Below are 14,922 nucleotides of genomic sequence, written 5' to 3'. Positions count from 1 at the left end.
ACAGACCAGGGCAGGGTGTATCTTGCAGGAGTAATGCTGTCTTGAGCTGCCTCAGTGTCGTCATTTCTTGCTGACACAGCTGTGGCTAAATAGCTAAATGGCAACATGTGTTGAGTCTGGAGTGAGATACGGTTGCCTGCATTTTCATCTCGATTTTTTCTAAGCTGGTAGTTTTTATATGTTCATATAAAAATGAATAACTGCTCCTGGGATGAAGCCTGCTTAATTTGATCCCCAGCTCCACATAAACCGAGTATGCTGGTGCAGCCTGTAATCTTGACACCCAAGAAGTGGAAGCCTCTGGTGGGAGTGGGCTGGCCGGGGGTTGGGGGCCAGCCCATGCCCTGGCATGGTAGTGGGTAAGAGACAGATGCAGCACTGTGGGAACCAATGTCACTCTAGGGCCACTATGCCACAGGGCACTGTAAGCTGCAGGCCCCTTCTGGGGCACTGAGATTCCTGACTGTGGGATGCTGGTTCTGAAATTGTGAACACAATAACTGTCAGGGAGGGAAGCTCCCAAGGCTACTGGCAAGGCCGGGTGGTGGGGGCTTGGGGGGCGGGAGCAGGCGGCTCACTGATGACTTTGCTCTGATGCTGCAGTCAACTGCAGTCAGAACTGCAACCTTCTCCAGAGTGCTGCTGGACAGGGGGGCATAGGAGAGCAGCCATGAGGCAGGCAGGCTCTGTCCAGCTAAGATGGAGGCTTCTGTCAGATGGGCATGGCCCTTTACAGGGAAGCTGAGGGTCTCCCTGGCACAAGCTCAGGTTACTGTGGAGACTGAATTCCTTGGCTAAGAACCCAGACCCAGTGCTCGCTTCGGCAGCACATATACTAAAATTGGAACGATACAGAGAAGATTAGCATGGCCCCTGCGCAAGGATGACATGCAAATTCGTGGAAACAGCCTAAGTGTCCCTCAGTAGAAGAGTGGATAAAGAAACTGTGGTACATATACACTATGGAATACTACTCAGCTATTAAAAACAAGGAATTCCCGAAATTTGTGGATAAATGGATTGAGCTAGAAATGATCATAATGAGCGAGTTAACCCAGAAGCAGAAAGAATCAAATGGTATATACTCACTTATATCTGCATACTAGCCCAAGGGGCATGTCCCACAAAAGCCTTCACTTACCAGGAAACTGGGACAGAGGGGAAGGCATCCTATTGGGACTCTAAATGAGAGACGCATGGGAGAACAGCAAAATAAAAGGATACAGAGGGTCCTAGAAATCTACAAGTAGAACAATATGATAGGCAGATTTGGGCCCAGGGGTCCCACTCAAACTAAGGCACCAGCCAAGGACAATACAGGAGGTAAACTTTAAACCCCTTCCCAGATCTAGCCAATGGTCAGAATATTCTCCACAGTTGAGTGGAGAGTGTGATACGACTTTCTCACGTACTCTGGTGTCTCACATTTGACCATGTCCCCTGGAGGGGGAGACCTGGTGGCACTCAGAGGAAGGACAGCAAGTAGCCAAGAAGAGACTTGATACCCTATGAGAATATATAGGGGGAGGTAATCCCCCTCAGGAACAGTCATAGGGGAGGGGAATAATGAGAAAATGGGGGGGGGGAGGAATGGGAGGATACAAGGGATGGGATAAACATTGAGATGTAACAAGAATAAATTAAAAAAAAAAAAAAAAAAAAAAAAAGAACCCAGACCCATACTCTGAGGTTCACGTGGGCTCTGTCTTCCTGAACCCCAATACTCTAGCATACACAGTGATGTCTGGGATGCCCTTCCCCTGGCCCTGTCTTCCAGAGGGTAGAAACAGTGAGGGCAGGGCAGTGAACACCAAAATAGAAGCAGAGAGACCCCTCCCCTCTGTCTTAGGTGAGGCTTCGGGTCAAGGCCACCTGAGGACGTGACTGGGAAATAGACTCCGTGAATTAAGCATGATTTTCCAAGTGCAGCTGAGAGTCTAGAAGGACCCAGAAGGGCTGACTCCTGCTTCCTGAAGAGCTACCTCCAGGCTCCAGGAGTGCGGTCAGCTCCTTGGCCACTCTGGGCCCCAGGGTGTGGCCTGGGGTGATTGGGCTACACAGTGTGGGTTAGAAACAGTGTGCTATGGACAGATAGAGCTGAGGCTGTGGATCTGCCGGAGCACGATGGTTCAGCCAGGGCAGGCTCCCGAGGCCTGAGGCTTGCCAGAGAGGGGTGGGGGTGGGGTGGGTGACAGAAAAGAGCTGCTGGGGTCTGCAGGCAGGGCTGGGGCACCCCAACTCTTCCACCACCCTATGCCTCAACCAAGCAGAGGCAGGAAGTCACAGGAATAAAATTCACATGTCAGTGTTTTCTAAAGGAACTTTCAATACCTTCATTTTCATTATAAAGTCATTGATATTCACTGTCCAATAAACAGATGAAGCTGAAAACTTCCCAGATGACATGGCCACCAACCATCACCATGTGTTTCAGTTACAGGTTTTGTGTTTGCGTTTCCCAAAACTGGGGTAGCCACTGTCCATGAACTCTACCACTGAGCGATACCTGCGTGTGTGATGGAGCCCTGCCCAGGGGCTTCTTTCCCTCAGTCTTTACATCCTCGCACTGGGCATCAGTCACCCAGGCAGGATCTGGGTGATCTGTGAGAAAGCAAGCCACGTCCTCCCCAGAAGTCATCTCTGACTTCCCACCCCAAACCTGGCATCTGCGCGGCCAGCTTGATGTGTGTCATAGGAATGTCTCCACACAACAAACTGGTAGGGGAATTTTCTCATTGAGGTTCCAACTTCTAAAATGACGATAGCTTATATCAAGTTGATATAAAAACTTGCCAGAACAAGCAGTGATCAAGAAGTGTTTCCAGGGTGGCTTCTGGCACAGGAGGTTAGAAATGGGACTCTGTCCTCTGAGCAGGGCAAGAACAAGGACCAATCTTCAAGAGAGCATCTGGCTAACATAGGAGCTTGGGCCAAGGCCATTGCGGCTCCACACTTGAGCAGGGATGGTGTCTGGAAGGTGACAAATTTCTCTAGGGCCATAAGGGTTATTTCTAAAAGGGGTCATCTTAAAAAGCTAGTTAGACATGAAATAAGTCAGGGGTAACAAATGCCCATTTCCTACTCTTCCTCCTCTTCCTTGTCCTCTTCCTCTTCCTCTTTTTTGAGTCATGGCTTCAAGTAGCCCATGCTAGTTTTGAACTCGCAATGTAGTTGAGGATGACCTTGAACCTCTTCTACCTAGGAAGCCTTTACTAAAGAGAAGAGGTGTTTCTGTGGCTACCTGGTTGCTATGGCTAGGCAGTAGGGCTGACTCTGAGGGATCATCTCTAGCCTGAGACACCTAAAGCACACACAGGAAGTACCCTGTCACCTGACATGTCACCTGACAGATGAAAACAAACAAACAAACAAACAAACAAACAAACAAACAAAGGTCCTGACGTGATAGAACCAAGTGCATTGTAAGAGTCAGGTTCAGGGCTTTGATTTTAGTTACCACAGTTCAAGACCAGCCTAGTTGCTAAGCGGCGAGGGCCACACCACTCCTGGGACATTGAGGGCCAGCCCATCTGGCTCAGCCAGAGCACCTATCTACTCTGAGGTTTATATGTTTTGCAGTCTTGACTGGGAATATACAGACACGGCAAGCAGAATCAGTTGTCAGAGAGGCGGCTGTACCAGCCTGCCATTTATTTATGAGATTTCGAGTGATGGAAGGCCCAGCTGTAGCTCCTAATGCAATCCTTAGCAGCCCAGCACCCACGCTTCACACATTTATTTTTATAAGATGCAGGTAGGAAATGCTAAAGGGCGAGAGAAAAGTCTCCTGACTCCTCCTCCCAGATACAGGGAGAAACTGAACATTTGAAAATGGCTGGCCCACACATTCCCAGTGATCTCACTGTGGCGAGGAACAGAACTTCTCCAGGGAAAAGGATGTGTGCCTTTTATGAACACGGGGTGAGGTGGGAGGCGTGAGCAGCCAGCCATAAGCTGTTCATCCCCGGAGACTGTGGAGGAGCCTCTGACAGCCTCTTACAGCTGTATTTACTTTGCTGAGGAAGAGTGAATCCCCACATTACCACCACTCCCCTTTGAGAGGGCAGTGGTTATCCGCCCAGCTTTACATGGAAGAGGCAAAAACGCAGTGAATCCCTCTCCTCAAACTACAAGCGGTAATAAGCCTTTCTCTACATAAATTACATCGTGCTAGGTACTTCGTCACAGCAATGAACAAAGTAACTGGACATCCAGATGGCCTCCACAGAATCCCAGTGCTCCTTTACGGCTCCTGGCATAAAATGTCTTCACTTAGCAGGAAAGTGATTTTTGATTCCCCATGTTCCAGATTCTCCTATCCACTCACTGAGCTCCTGTGTCCCAAAGCAGATAGACAGACAGAGGGTGGCAAAGTGTGTGTGTGTGTGTGTGTGTGTGTGTGTGTGTGTGTGTGTGTGTGTGTGTGTGTGTGTCAGCAGCCCAGTGAGGTTTGGGACCACTAAGGAGGGAATATAAATCTGGTCAAGGAACAGAGGACCAACTAGACAAAGCTTGAGCAAGCTGGGCAGAGAAGGAAAAAGAAGAGGAAGCAAGCAGGTACCATTGTGGGAAAAGTTTCTATTTTTGCTAATCTGTTTGTTGTTTACAACTGTTAATACGGAAGCCCTCCGCCAGAGAAAGAGAGAGAGAGAGAGAGAGAGAGAGAGAGAGAGAGAACTGTTATGACACGATCAAACGTGGGTGTGTTAGATTGAGCGCTCTGAGGGAATCAGGGCGAAAACACAGGAGCCCGAGAGACAAAGCCCTTTATAGGTCATTTCTGTAGCACCAGCATCTCTCACATTTGTACATTCTGGGCTTTCCCACACAAGCCCTGTTACACGTGGCACAGGTGAGGAACATCTCCAGGCCTGTGCCAACTACCAGCTTCATTTGTGTGCTAATGTTATGCCGCCCTATCCAGTCCCTGCTCTCCCTCAAGGGGCTGCTGCAGGGTGGTCGTGTCTCTTGATGGCAAACAGCCAAACATTTGGACACTAATTAATAGCCCGTGTGTCAAAGAAGGTAAGGGGAACACTAGAAAGTAGTTTGAACTGATGAGAAAACACAAGTTATAGTATAAATAATAAATATCTCTATTAGGAAAAAAACAAACAAGGAAATCAATCAAATCACGGGTCCTAGCTTCCACCCCAAGAAACTAGAAAAATAGGAGCAAGCCAAACCAAAGCAAACAGAGAAGATAGAAAAGAACAGAAATCGGTAAAAATCGAACATAAATAATGAAGAAGATGAATAGAACCACGGTGGTTCCCTCAGAATAAAATTAACAATCTCCCCTGCCACACAGACCAAACAAATACTCAGGCACATATAAAGAATGAGAATCACCTGTCACCTGTCACAGGAAGGAGGGGGCACTTTGAATGCTGAAGACAGACAGACAGAGGGTGGCATGTAATGTCCAAAACAGCTCCATGCTGACAACTCAGCTGTCAACTGGAAGAGACGAGCTCCTTAAAGTCCATCCCACTAAAGCACACACAGGTGGGAACACAGACTGTGACCAAGAGGCCAGCGAAAGGAGAGCCATCAAAGGCATGTGTCAGAGCTGCTTTCCACAAGAAAGACTTCGGGGCTATGTGCTTCCACCGGCAGATTAAAATAGCATTAAGAGGTGAAATAACACTGTGAAAATGAGTGGAGGAAAGCTCTCCCACTCATTCTGGGAGGCGTCATGACCCTAACTCCAAAACCCACAAAACAACTGAAAGACCAGTTTCCTCATGAAAAAAATTAAAAATATCCTGCAAAGTTGTAGCGAATATACCCAGCCATATTGTATATATTTATATTTGTATCTGTATATAAGATACATGCTTACTTATAATATACACATTAAGTATATAATATATAAGTGTATACATAGTTTATGTATAACATATGAATAAATCTGCAACATGTAATGTTGCATATATAATTATCTATTAACTCAGCCATGTGTCTTGATTCATGGGCACAGCAAGCCTGCTTATACCTACTTTTATGTTTAATAAATATGAAAATGATAAGAAGATAATAAGATACCAGGCAGCAGATATTATGTTATATGAGGTTTATTAAGTGAAATTTGGGTAGAAAAGGAAAGGGGGAAGGATACCCCAGAAAGAGACAGAGAGGAAGAGGAAGAGGTGGGGGGAGCACAAGGAAGGTTTGTCCTTTTATATGGCCCCGGGCAGGGCCACACCCCTGTGGCAGGTAGGCAATGACATCACAGGTAGGCAAGCTGAAGCAGAACCCTAACACCAACCCCATGTGAACCACTTTCCAACACAAAAGTGAGATGTCAGTTCTGTGCTCGAGCAAACTGTGGCTCCTAACCATTGCCCGGCCTCTGTACCTTTAGGCTGCTGGCACTGAAGTGGGTCACACAGTGGAAAAACAAAAAACAAAAACAAACAAACAAATAAAAATAAAAGTAAGATGTCACAGAGGAGAGAATGCACACAGTGGCCAGACTTTACTTAGAAATGGAACACACTAGCTCCACCACTGACTCAAGGATGGGCTGGCTCTAACTTGCTCACGTTCTTATCAGAGATGGGAAAATCTATTTTGGCTTTTGAGCAGAATACCAACTCAGACACTTAGGTAATCCAGCTCCACAGGGGTAGACCTTTCACAGCATTGTGAGATAGTCCTCACTCTGTCCATGGCCTCCAGCTTGAGAGTTCTATTTTTAAGTGTAAGATTTAGGAACGACACTCAAAATATCTAGGTTAAATTTATACAAATTATATGCATTATATGGTCATATGTGCATTATTTACATACAAATAAAATATGCCTAAAGTTTATTCTGTACACTTAAGTACATTTAAAGCATCTTCACATAGATAGAAATGTGCATTTAAAAAGTAATCTGCAAATATCAGCAAGTCTTCCACGGACATGTGCCTGAATTTATATGTGCGTGTATCTAACACATACATTCATATGTGAATACACTTCTCATGCATGTCCCATTTATGTGTATAATACAACCAGAGTTTAACAGTAGGAACCAATCAACTCAATTGCAAAATAAAGCGAGGAATCAAATGACCCCAGTGGCTGTGAGAAGAGCATTTGAGGAGCTGGGGGGATGTTGGTGAAGTGTGTCACGCACATGGGAGAACTCGAGTTTGAGTCCTCCATACACCTGTGAAGGCCAAACACAGTGGTGCTCACCTGCAATCCCATCTCTGGGGAGCTCCCTGGGGCTTCCTGTCATGTGGGCTTGCCCATGTAGGAAAACAAGCCTAACACACACACACACACACACACACACACACACACACACACACACACACACAAACAAATAAAATGTAATAATTTTAAAGGGGAAAACTCCTCATGTTTTAGGTCAGTTTACAGTTTTGTGTTGACCTACATTCATCGCCACCCTGGGGCACATGTGGCCCGTGGACAAGTTAAACATGCATGCTAGAATATAGACGTGCCTTTTAGCAACCTAGAAAAGGAAATTAGGAGGGCCTAACAGTGATTTAAGGCTTATTATTATAGGGTTGGGTGTGGAGTACAGTACTACAGCACCCGAGTAGCTTGGGTGAAACAGTGTGTTTTGTACATTCCCCTCCCCCACCAATGCCCAGACAATCACTATAAGGCAGGAATCATTGTGAAAGCATGTCTTTGTAGTGCTCTTAAACAAAACAAAACAAAGCAAAACAAAAGCCCCTCTATTTTGTGTGTTTAGACCTCAGCCTCCCTTCCAACCTCCTAGCCCTACATAGGAGAAAGAAGGTTAGTGGGGAGAGGGGCTCCCTTTACTTCTCCCAGCTGTTTAGGATCTAAGGGTCTTTGGGCTATTCCAATCTCAGTCAACAGCAGACACAGCCAGCAGTCACCCCCCAGCCACTGCACCCTGAAGCGTTTCCCTCCGTCTGTCTCTGGTCTCTTCAAAGTGCTACACTGCTACACTGCAACACCGCAGGCCACCCCACACCCTCGCTGAGCTTTCATTTATATCCTCAGAGCCCTAGACCACACCCCTCTCCATGCCACACTAGGAAGGCCATTACCAGCTCGCAAAAGCCTAAGAGAATTAGCAGCTGTGGACAAACTAAAGCTCAAACCGAAACCCCACACTTGGGATTAAAACAAAAACATATTTACATAACACAACTGAGTTTACAAAGAAACCAAAACTTCCATTACATGCCTTAGTAGGGTTCCTATTGCTGTGATACAGCGCCATGACCAAAAGCAACTTGGGGAAGAAAGAATTTATTCCATATTCAAACAGGGTTGGTGTTAGGATGCTGCTTCAGTCTGCCTACCTGTGATGTCATTGCTTATCCGCCACGGGGGCGTGGCCCTTCCCAGGGCCATATAAAAGGACAAACCATCCATGTGGCCCCTCTCTCTCCTCTCCTCCCCTTTTCTCTCTCCTTCCCTCTCCCTTCCTCTCTACTTTCTCCCCCCTTCCTCTTCCTCTCTCCCTCTGTCTCTCTCTCTCTGGGCTACCCCTCCCACCTTTCCTTCTCCCCCCATACTCCTTTAATAAACTCCTCTACAACATAATATCTGCTGCCTGGTACCTTGTGTCTATCATTATCTTATTCTTATATATAAAATTGGCACCTGGGCACCAATTTTATATATTAATAATTAAGGCAGTAAGATAATGATAGATACAAGGTACCAGATATTATATTCTATGGAGTTTATTGAATGAGCATGGGGGAAGATAAGGAGAGGGGGAAGGGGTACCCCAGAGAGAGACAGAGGGAGAGAGGAGGAAGAGAGAGAGAGGAGTAGAGAGGGCATAGAGAGAGAGAATAGAGAGAAAGAGGACGAGAGATAGGCCATGTGGACAATTTGCCTTTTTATATGGCCCTGGGCAGGGCCACACCCCCATGGCAGGTAAGCAATGACATCATAGGCGGACTGAAGCAGCATCCTAACAGAAGGAACCTGGAGGCAAGAAACAAAGTGGAAGCCATGGGGGAGTGCTGCTTGCTTTCTCATTCTCCCAGGACCACCTGCTCAGGGATGGTACCACCCACAATGCGCCGGGGCCTTTCCGATTCCATTATCAATCAAGAAAATGCCTCACAGACTTGCCCACCAGCCAGTCCGGTAGGGATGTTTTCTCAGTTGAAATTTCCTCTTGCCAAATGAATCTAGCTTGTGTCAAACTGACATAAAACTAGCCGGCAAAAAGTGATATTAGCACAAGAATTAAGCGCATCGATGGGCAAGATGGAAAACCCAGAAATTGTGTCTACGTTTTATGGCCACTTGAGTTTTGACCCAGTCAAGAAAGAAATTTGATAGAAAAGTCTGTTGGACAAAGTGCTGGAATAATTTTCATGGAGGAGGTTAGATCAGACCCAGCACAGAGCTGGTCAGGCAAGCTCAGGTCTGACCAGGGGTTCAGCTCATGTGACTCCAGAGATCTCCCTCAGTGGTGGCTTGGCTGGCCCAGGTGGCAAACAATGACTAGTTAGAACAGGGATGTGAGCGCTTGTTCAGCTCACCAGGATTTTATGCTTTGAGGAAGGGATACAGTGTCCCCACTGTAGATGCTCAAATGCCCCTGTAGTCCCTAAGTGGGCTTGGCTGTCTTGATGATTTCATCTCATGGGAGGCAGTGGCCCATGGACCCCTGGGTGGCAGTATTCCAGGAGGTAGGTTCGGCTGGCTAATGCTGGAACAACTCTCTCTCTACTGTGACTCAGCCAGCAGGCTCCAAGTAGCTCCTGCTGTCTCCAATCTTGTTCTAGAACACCTGGAGATCCTCCAAGTCCCCGCTGAGGCCTATCACCCGGCACAACTAGACCATGTTTGGCATTGTGGAGGGATCCTGCCTGCAGTGGCAGAGGAGTGAACTGTGTCATAGAGTACAGAGCAGAGCTGCGCCCCACCCCTTCCCACCCCTTTCTGCTTAGTCATCAGCAAAGCTTCCAGGAAAACAATCACAGTTGCGCTGGAGGCTGGGGCACAGACAGACACAGCTGTTACCTACTTAGCGCTGTGTGGGTAGGCCAGGGTCCTGACTGGGTATCAGCCTGTCAGAGAAACTTCCAGCAGAGTCAGGTGTGCATTCTGCTAGGAGTCAGGCCCGAGGTTCTACCTTCAGCAGCTGGGCAGATAACACGCTCTGGGCCTGGAACTAGCCCCTTCTCTGGCTATGAGGACTGGCAGGCACAATCTTTAGCTCCTCTTTTGAGGCCTGGCCTGAGCCTGCCTTAGCAAAGAAAATGAGAAGTACTCAGCAAGAAAGACCACTCAGCGGAAAAGGCGCCATACTGTCTGGAAGCCTAGATGCCTAGTTAGCAGAGACCCCTGCACCGTCAGGGCAGTGGTGGGTTGGCAGCCTTGACTATCTCAGAGCCCTTGTTGTTACCTTTGCAATAGCCACTTGCCACCTGAGGCCCAGGAAGTCTTTGATGGGGATGATGGTGAGGAGGCAATGTGGTTAGGAGACCTCACCGTACTACACCTGCCTTCCCTGGGGCCCCTTTTCTCTCTCTAAAGCAGTAGAACCATCTATAAGCCCAGGAGGAGAGATGGTCTCAATCTGAGGGTCACCAAGCCCTGGTTCTGAGCTCTCTGCTTCCCCCATTCCCTGTGAACTCTTAGTATGGTTCTGCTGAGGCTCTTTAAAGATCTGGGGGCATGAGAGAAAAATCAGAAAGACAGTTGAACACAAAGCATGGAGACTCTGCGTCAAGGTCAAAACAAAGGCATTAGCAAGTCACTCACTGGCCAGGGCTGGAGATTTCTGGGGTACAGCAACGGACAGGGGGGTCTACTCTGTTATGAAATTTAAATTCCTGTGTGGACACAGGGACATGATCAAGGAAGCAAACATTCCCCTAAAGTCATATATTAGATGCCCGTGGATGAACACCAGGCTCTTGCTATAAATCTGCAGTTTTAGTAGTCATCTCCTCCTCTATTTAGCTGTGCTGTGAAGGCCCCTTTTCCATCCTGGAAATCATGCCTCTGCCCTGGCTGCCCACTTGCTGAGGGAGCACATTCTACCACAGCTGTGGGTAGGAGGTCAGGCTGCCCAGCTCGCACTGACTTGGGGGGGGCGTATTTCTCCCAGCTCCCTGCCCTTGAGGGAGGGGCTCAGAGCCACTCAACACAGGATCCCTGCTTGATCGGGGCGGGGGGCTAGGATGGCAAGAGGTGGGGTTGTGACAGGCCCAGGGACAAGGAAGACCCTGGGTGAAGCTTATGAGGGATGCACAAGACCTTTTGCAGAGTGAGGTTAGTGGGCAGGACTTGTCTACCACATGCAAAGCAAGTTGCACCCCAAATGAACGGCAGGAAGAATGGAGTGTGGCCATAAGGCTGGGGAGTGGTGGTGGTCTGCCCATGTCCTACCAGGACAGCAAAGTCAAAGGACAAAGGGACAAGGGAAATGTCCTGGGGCATCCTGACCGAGGGCTTAAATTCGGACAATGGAATATATATATCAGGAATATATATATACATATATATATATATATATATATATTAGGAATATATATCAGGAATATATATTAGGAATATATATATATATTAGGAATATATATATTCATGATTCAGCAGGTTTCTGTTGATCAACACGTGTCCATTATTTTGGGGAAGGCATTTGCTCTGCACCCTTCCCAACATCCTGAAGCCATGAGACTTTCTATGAAGAAGAAGATACAAACCTTGTTCTTGGAACTTCAGGCACTGGATCCTGGATGAAGCCAAGTGCCTCGGAATGTGGGTTGTCAGCTGTCCCAGGTGGAAAACACAATACAAGATGAGTACCATTAGCTAGCGCAGAACACCGCAGCCCACTGTGGGACCTTGTATGTGACCAAAGCACTTTTGCTCAGTACCCTGCCAGGGTGCACCTAGAAGAAATGTTCCTAAGCCCTTCCCCAGAGACAGGCAAGAAGGAACAGGAAACTCGCTGCCATTACTGTTAATGAGATCTTGTCCATGTGAGGTGGTTGAGGAAGCTGGCCTTGGGCCCAGGAGACAGGAGGTGGAGTGTGGTAGGGAGGGAAGATTGTCAAACAATTGCTTTTGTTTGTGGGGATGTGTGTGTGTGTGTGTGGGGGGGAGCTTCTTGTGATCGTGTATTGTCAGGGAGTGAATTCAGATGAAAAACAGCCACACTCAAGAGCCCGGTGGTCCCGCCTTGGGAAGGACAGAGGCATCATGATGGATCTGGATCGGAGCTGCAGTAGGTACTTGCTAATGAGCTTTGGCTTAAGTGGTATCTTTGGGCAGCTGCTGCAGGTAAGCTCCCCTAGATGAGGCCATGCAGCTTCTGGAGGCTTCTGAATTGAAATGCCCAGGTGGAAACTATTTTTAGATGGCGATACTGGGGCTGAAGAGGACTCACAGGTGCAGCCCCTATGTTGCAAACGAGGAATCACGAGGTGTGGGGTGGGGGTGGGGGGAAGGCAGAAGAAATCCGTGGAACACTCGCCCAGCTTGGATCCAGCAACAAGAGCTCATTTGGGGTTCAAGGCAGCACTCTGGGAAATAAATGCCTACTAGCCAAAAAGGCTGAGAAATCGATCACAGATCCAAATTGTGCCTGAAATCGATCACAGATCGAAATTGCGCCTGAAACTGACTACAGATACAAACTGTGCTTGCTTGCCTTACAGTTTTGGATCCCGATCGGGCAATCCTATATAGGGGTTCTTGCGTTCTCTAAACATCAGACCCTAGATTGTGGACCCCACAGGCCCACCTGGTCTAGAAGCTCCAGAGAAATTTCTGTCCTTGCCCACTCTCCAGACAAGACCCCGACTCCCAGCTGGTGATACCCCAGAGCTCTGGTCTGGTAGTGGAGGGAGGACCCTCCTTAGGCAGGGAAGCGAAGTGGCCCTGAGTGACTGGGTATTCAACATGGGAGGGATGTATTTGGAGAACAGAAGTGAAAAGGTCCTTGATGAAAGGAATGGGGCCTTTCTGCTCTAAGTGGACAAGTTCGGTGCCATCAGCTATGTGGGACCCAGTGTAAGCAGGACTGGAAAAACAAGGGCATCCTTGCTACCATGGCACACAACCCAGGATGCACATCTGAGCATCACAGGGACTGGTGGATCTCTACACCTGCCCCTTCTTCCTCTGGAGTCAGAAGGGCTAAGACCCAAGGTTTGAAGCCTTGAAGGCATGCACTGGCTTTAAGGATGGGGGAATCACCTGCCTGTCTGGGTGAAGCAGGAAGAAGAAATAGCACTCTGGCCTCAGATTGATGCTCTTCAGCAATGACACCTTTGAAGACAGTACAGAGAGCAAAGGGCTGACTTCAGAACGAGAGAAAATGATGCTCTCAGTGGCGGTGACTCCCTGGACCCCACCGGGAGTGTAACCTATGGCACTCTGAGGTAGCCTGGGAGCTCTCAAAAAGGAAAGCAGATCTTCGCATGGGGGCTGGGTTGGAAGACAACTGGTACATCATATGCAGCTTCCTTTGAATACCCAGGCTGTTGAGGCCTGAAATACACAAGGGACAAACACACATGCATATGTATAAATTATAGATGTAAATTACATCTTGTGTTATGTATCAATTGTTTGTGAATTATACATACATAATTTATACATAAATTATGCATCATATTTATATAAATACATAAAATACTTTATTCATATTTATGTCTCATGTATTCAGATATTAATATACTCCTGCCTTTCTGCTTTCTATTTTCATTTAATAATTAATGTTGAAATCTTCCCATGTAGGACATGGATCTATCTCATTCTTTCAGATGGCTGCATAACAGGCCATCCTGAGGACTGTCTATCACTAATTCATCCACTCCATCCACTTTCAATGTGTGTTTGGGTCACAGAAGCTTTCAACGGGCTGTAAAAATTGTTGGAGTGGACATGTGTTTTCTCCCTTTTATCCTTTAATATATGAATTTTGTAGACTACTTACCATTGAACCATCCTTGCATTCTCCATGTAGGTAATGCAGGACTTAGTTTTTCCAGATACTGGTAGATCTAAAATCCTAATGCTTCGTGCTTTTTTTTTTCTTTTTTGACAAGTGCCTGATAGATTTAAGTAGAAAGTTATCTAAGCTGAAAAAAAAAAAAAAAGTTTGTATTTGCAGAAGGCATGTGCATTCAGTAGATACACAAGTCAGTGCACGGATGGGAAAAGTTGAAACTCACACCTACAAGGGCTGTTGTCACAACTACAGCAGGTATGTTATGTGTCACAGCTGTGTCATATTGTGATTAATAATTTATAGATGGATTGATAGCTATCCCTATACTGGGCCTAAGGAAAATGTTGTTCAGCATGCAGTCTATGTGTGTAACTATCCCCTTGATGTGTAAATGAATATACTTGTGTACACAAGATACATACCTATAAAGTGTTTAATTATCATTAATTGAAAGATGTTCATCTGCTGAATTCCCAATTGCTTTTAAATCTGCTTGCTCTATTAAGGATTGAGGAATGCCTTCTTCTTTATTGGAATTTTGAGGGGTTTCTATGAGTAGCTTCTAGAAGCTTATGTAGATGAACAAACATGGGAACCTGTTCCTTCCCCATGGGCTGGAGAGGCCTCACACAGGTGGGAGTGAGCAGCCCTGGGATGCAAGCCCAGAGGCATGGAGGGTGTGCTTGCTTAGGGAAGTGTGAGTGTGCATGTGCGTGTGCGTGTGTGCGTGTGTGTGTGTGTGTGTGTGAATCCCAGAGGCATGGGGGATGTACTTGCTTAGGGAAGAAAGAGAGAGAGAGAGAGAGAGAGAGAGAGAGAGAAGCCCAGAGGTGTGGATGATAAGCTTGCTTAGGGAAGGGTGTGTGTTTATAGGGGTGGGGGAGAGCAAGCCCAGAGGCATGGGGGATGGAGTTTTCTACTGGACTTTCTGTGAGTCAGGATCCACAGACATCACCCCAGCGCCTAGTCAGGAGGCATACTGAGTCTTG

The 14,922-nt window shown here is 47.2% G+C and overlaps 1 non-coding gene and 1 pseudogene across 1 annotated transcript; both read left to right on the top strand.

Moving 5' to 3' along the window:
• The first annotated feature begins 811 nt into the window (after window positions 1-811).
• Window positions 812-918, top strand: LOC127196756 (U6 spliceosomal RNA). The gene has a single exon (XR_007831528.1). It is a non-coding gene; the product is annotated as a U6 spliceosomal RNA (small nuclear RNA).
• Window positions 919-6,291: 5,373 nt separating this feature from the next.
• LOC127196776 (uncharacterized) lies at window positions 6,292-6,397 on the top strand (annotated as a pseudogene).
• The last annotated feature ends 8,525 nt before the right edge of the window (window positions 6,398-14,922 follow it).

This window comes from Acomys russatus, chromosome 12, assembly GCF_903995435.1.
Source record: "Acomys russatus chromosome 12, mAcoRus1.1, whole genome shotgun sequence".
NCBI classification, from domain to species: Eukaryota; Metazoa; Chordata; class Mammalia; order Rodentia; family Muridae; genus Acomys; species Acomys russatus.
Note: the sequence above shows the minus strand (reverse complement) of the source record. Positions and strands in the feature narration are given on the sequence as shown.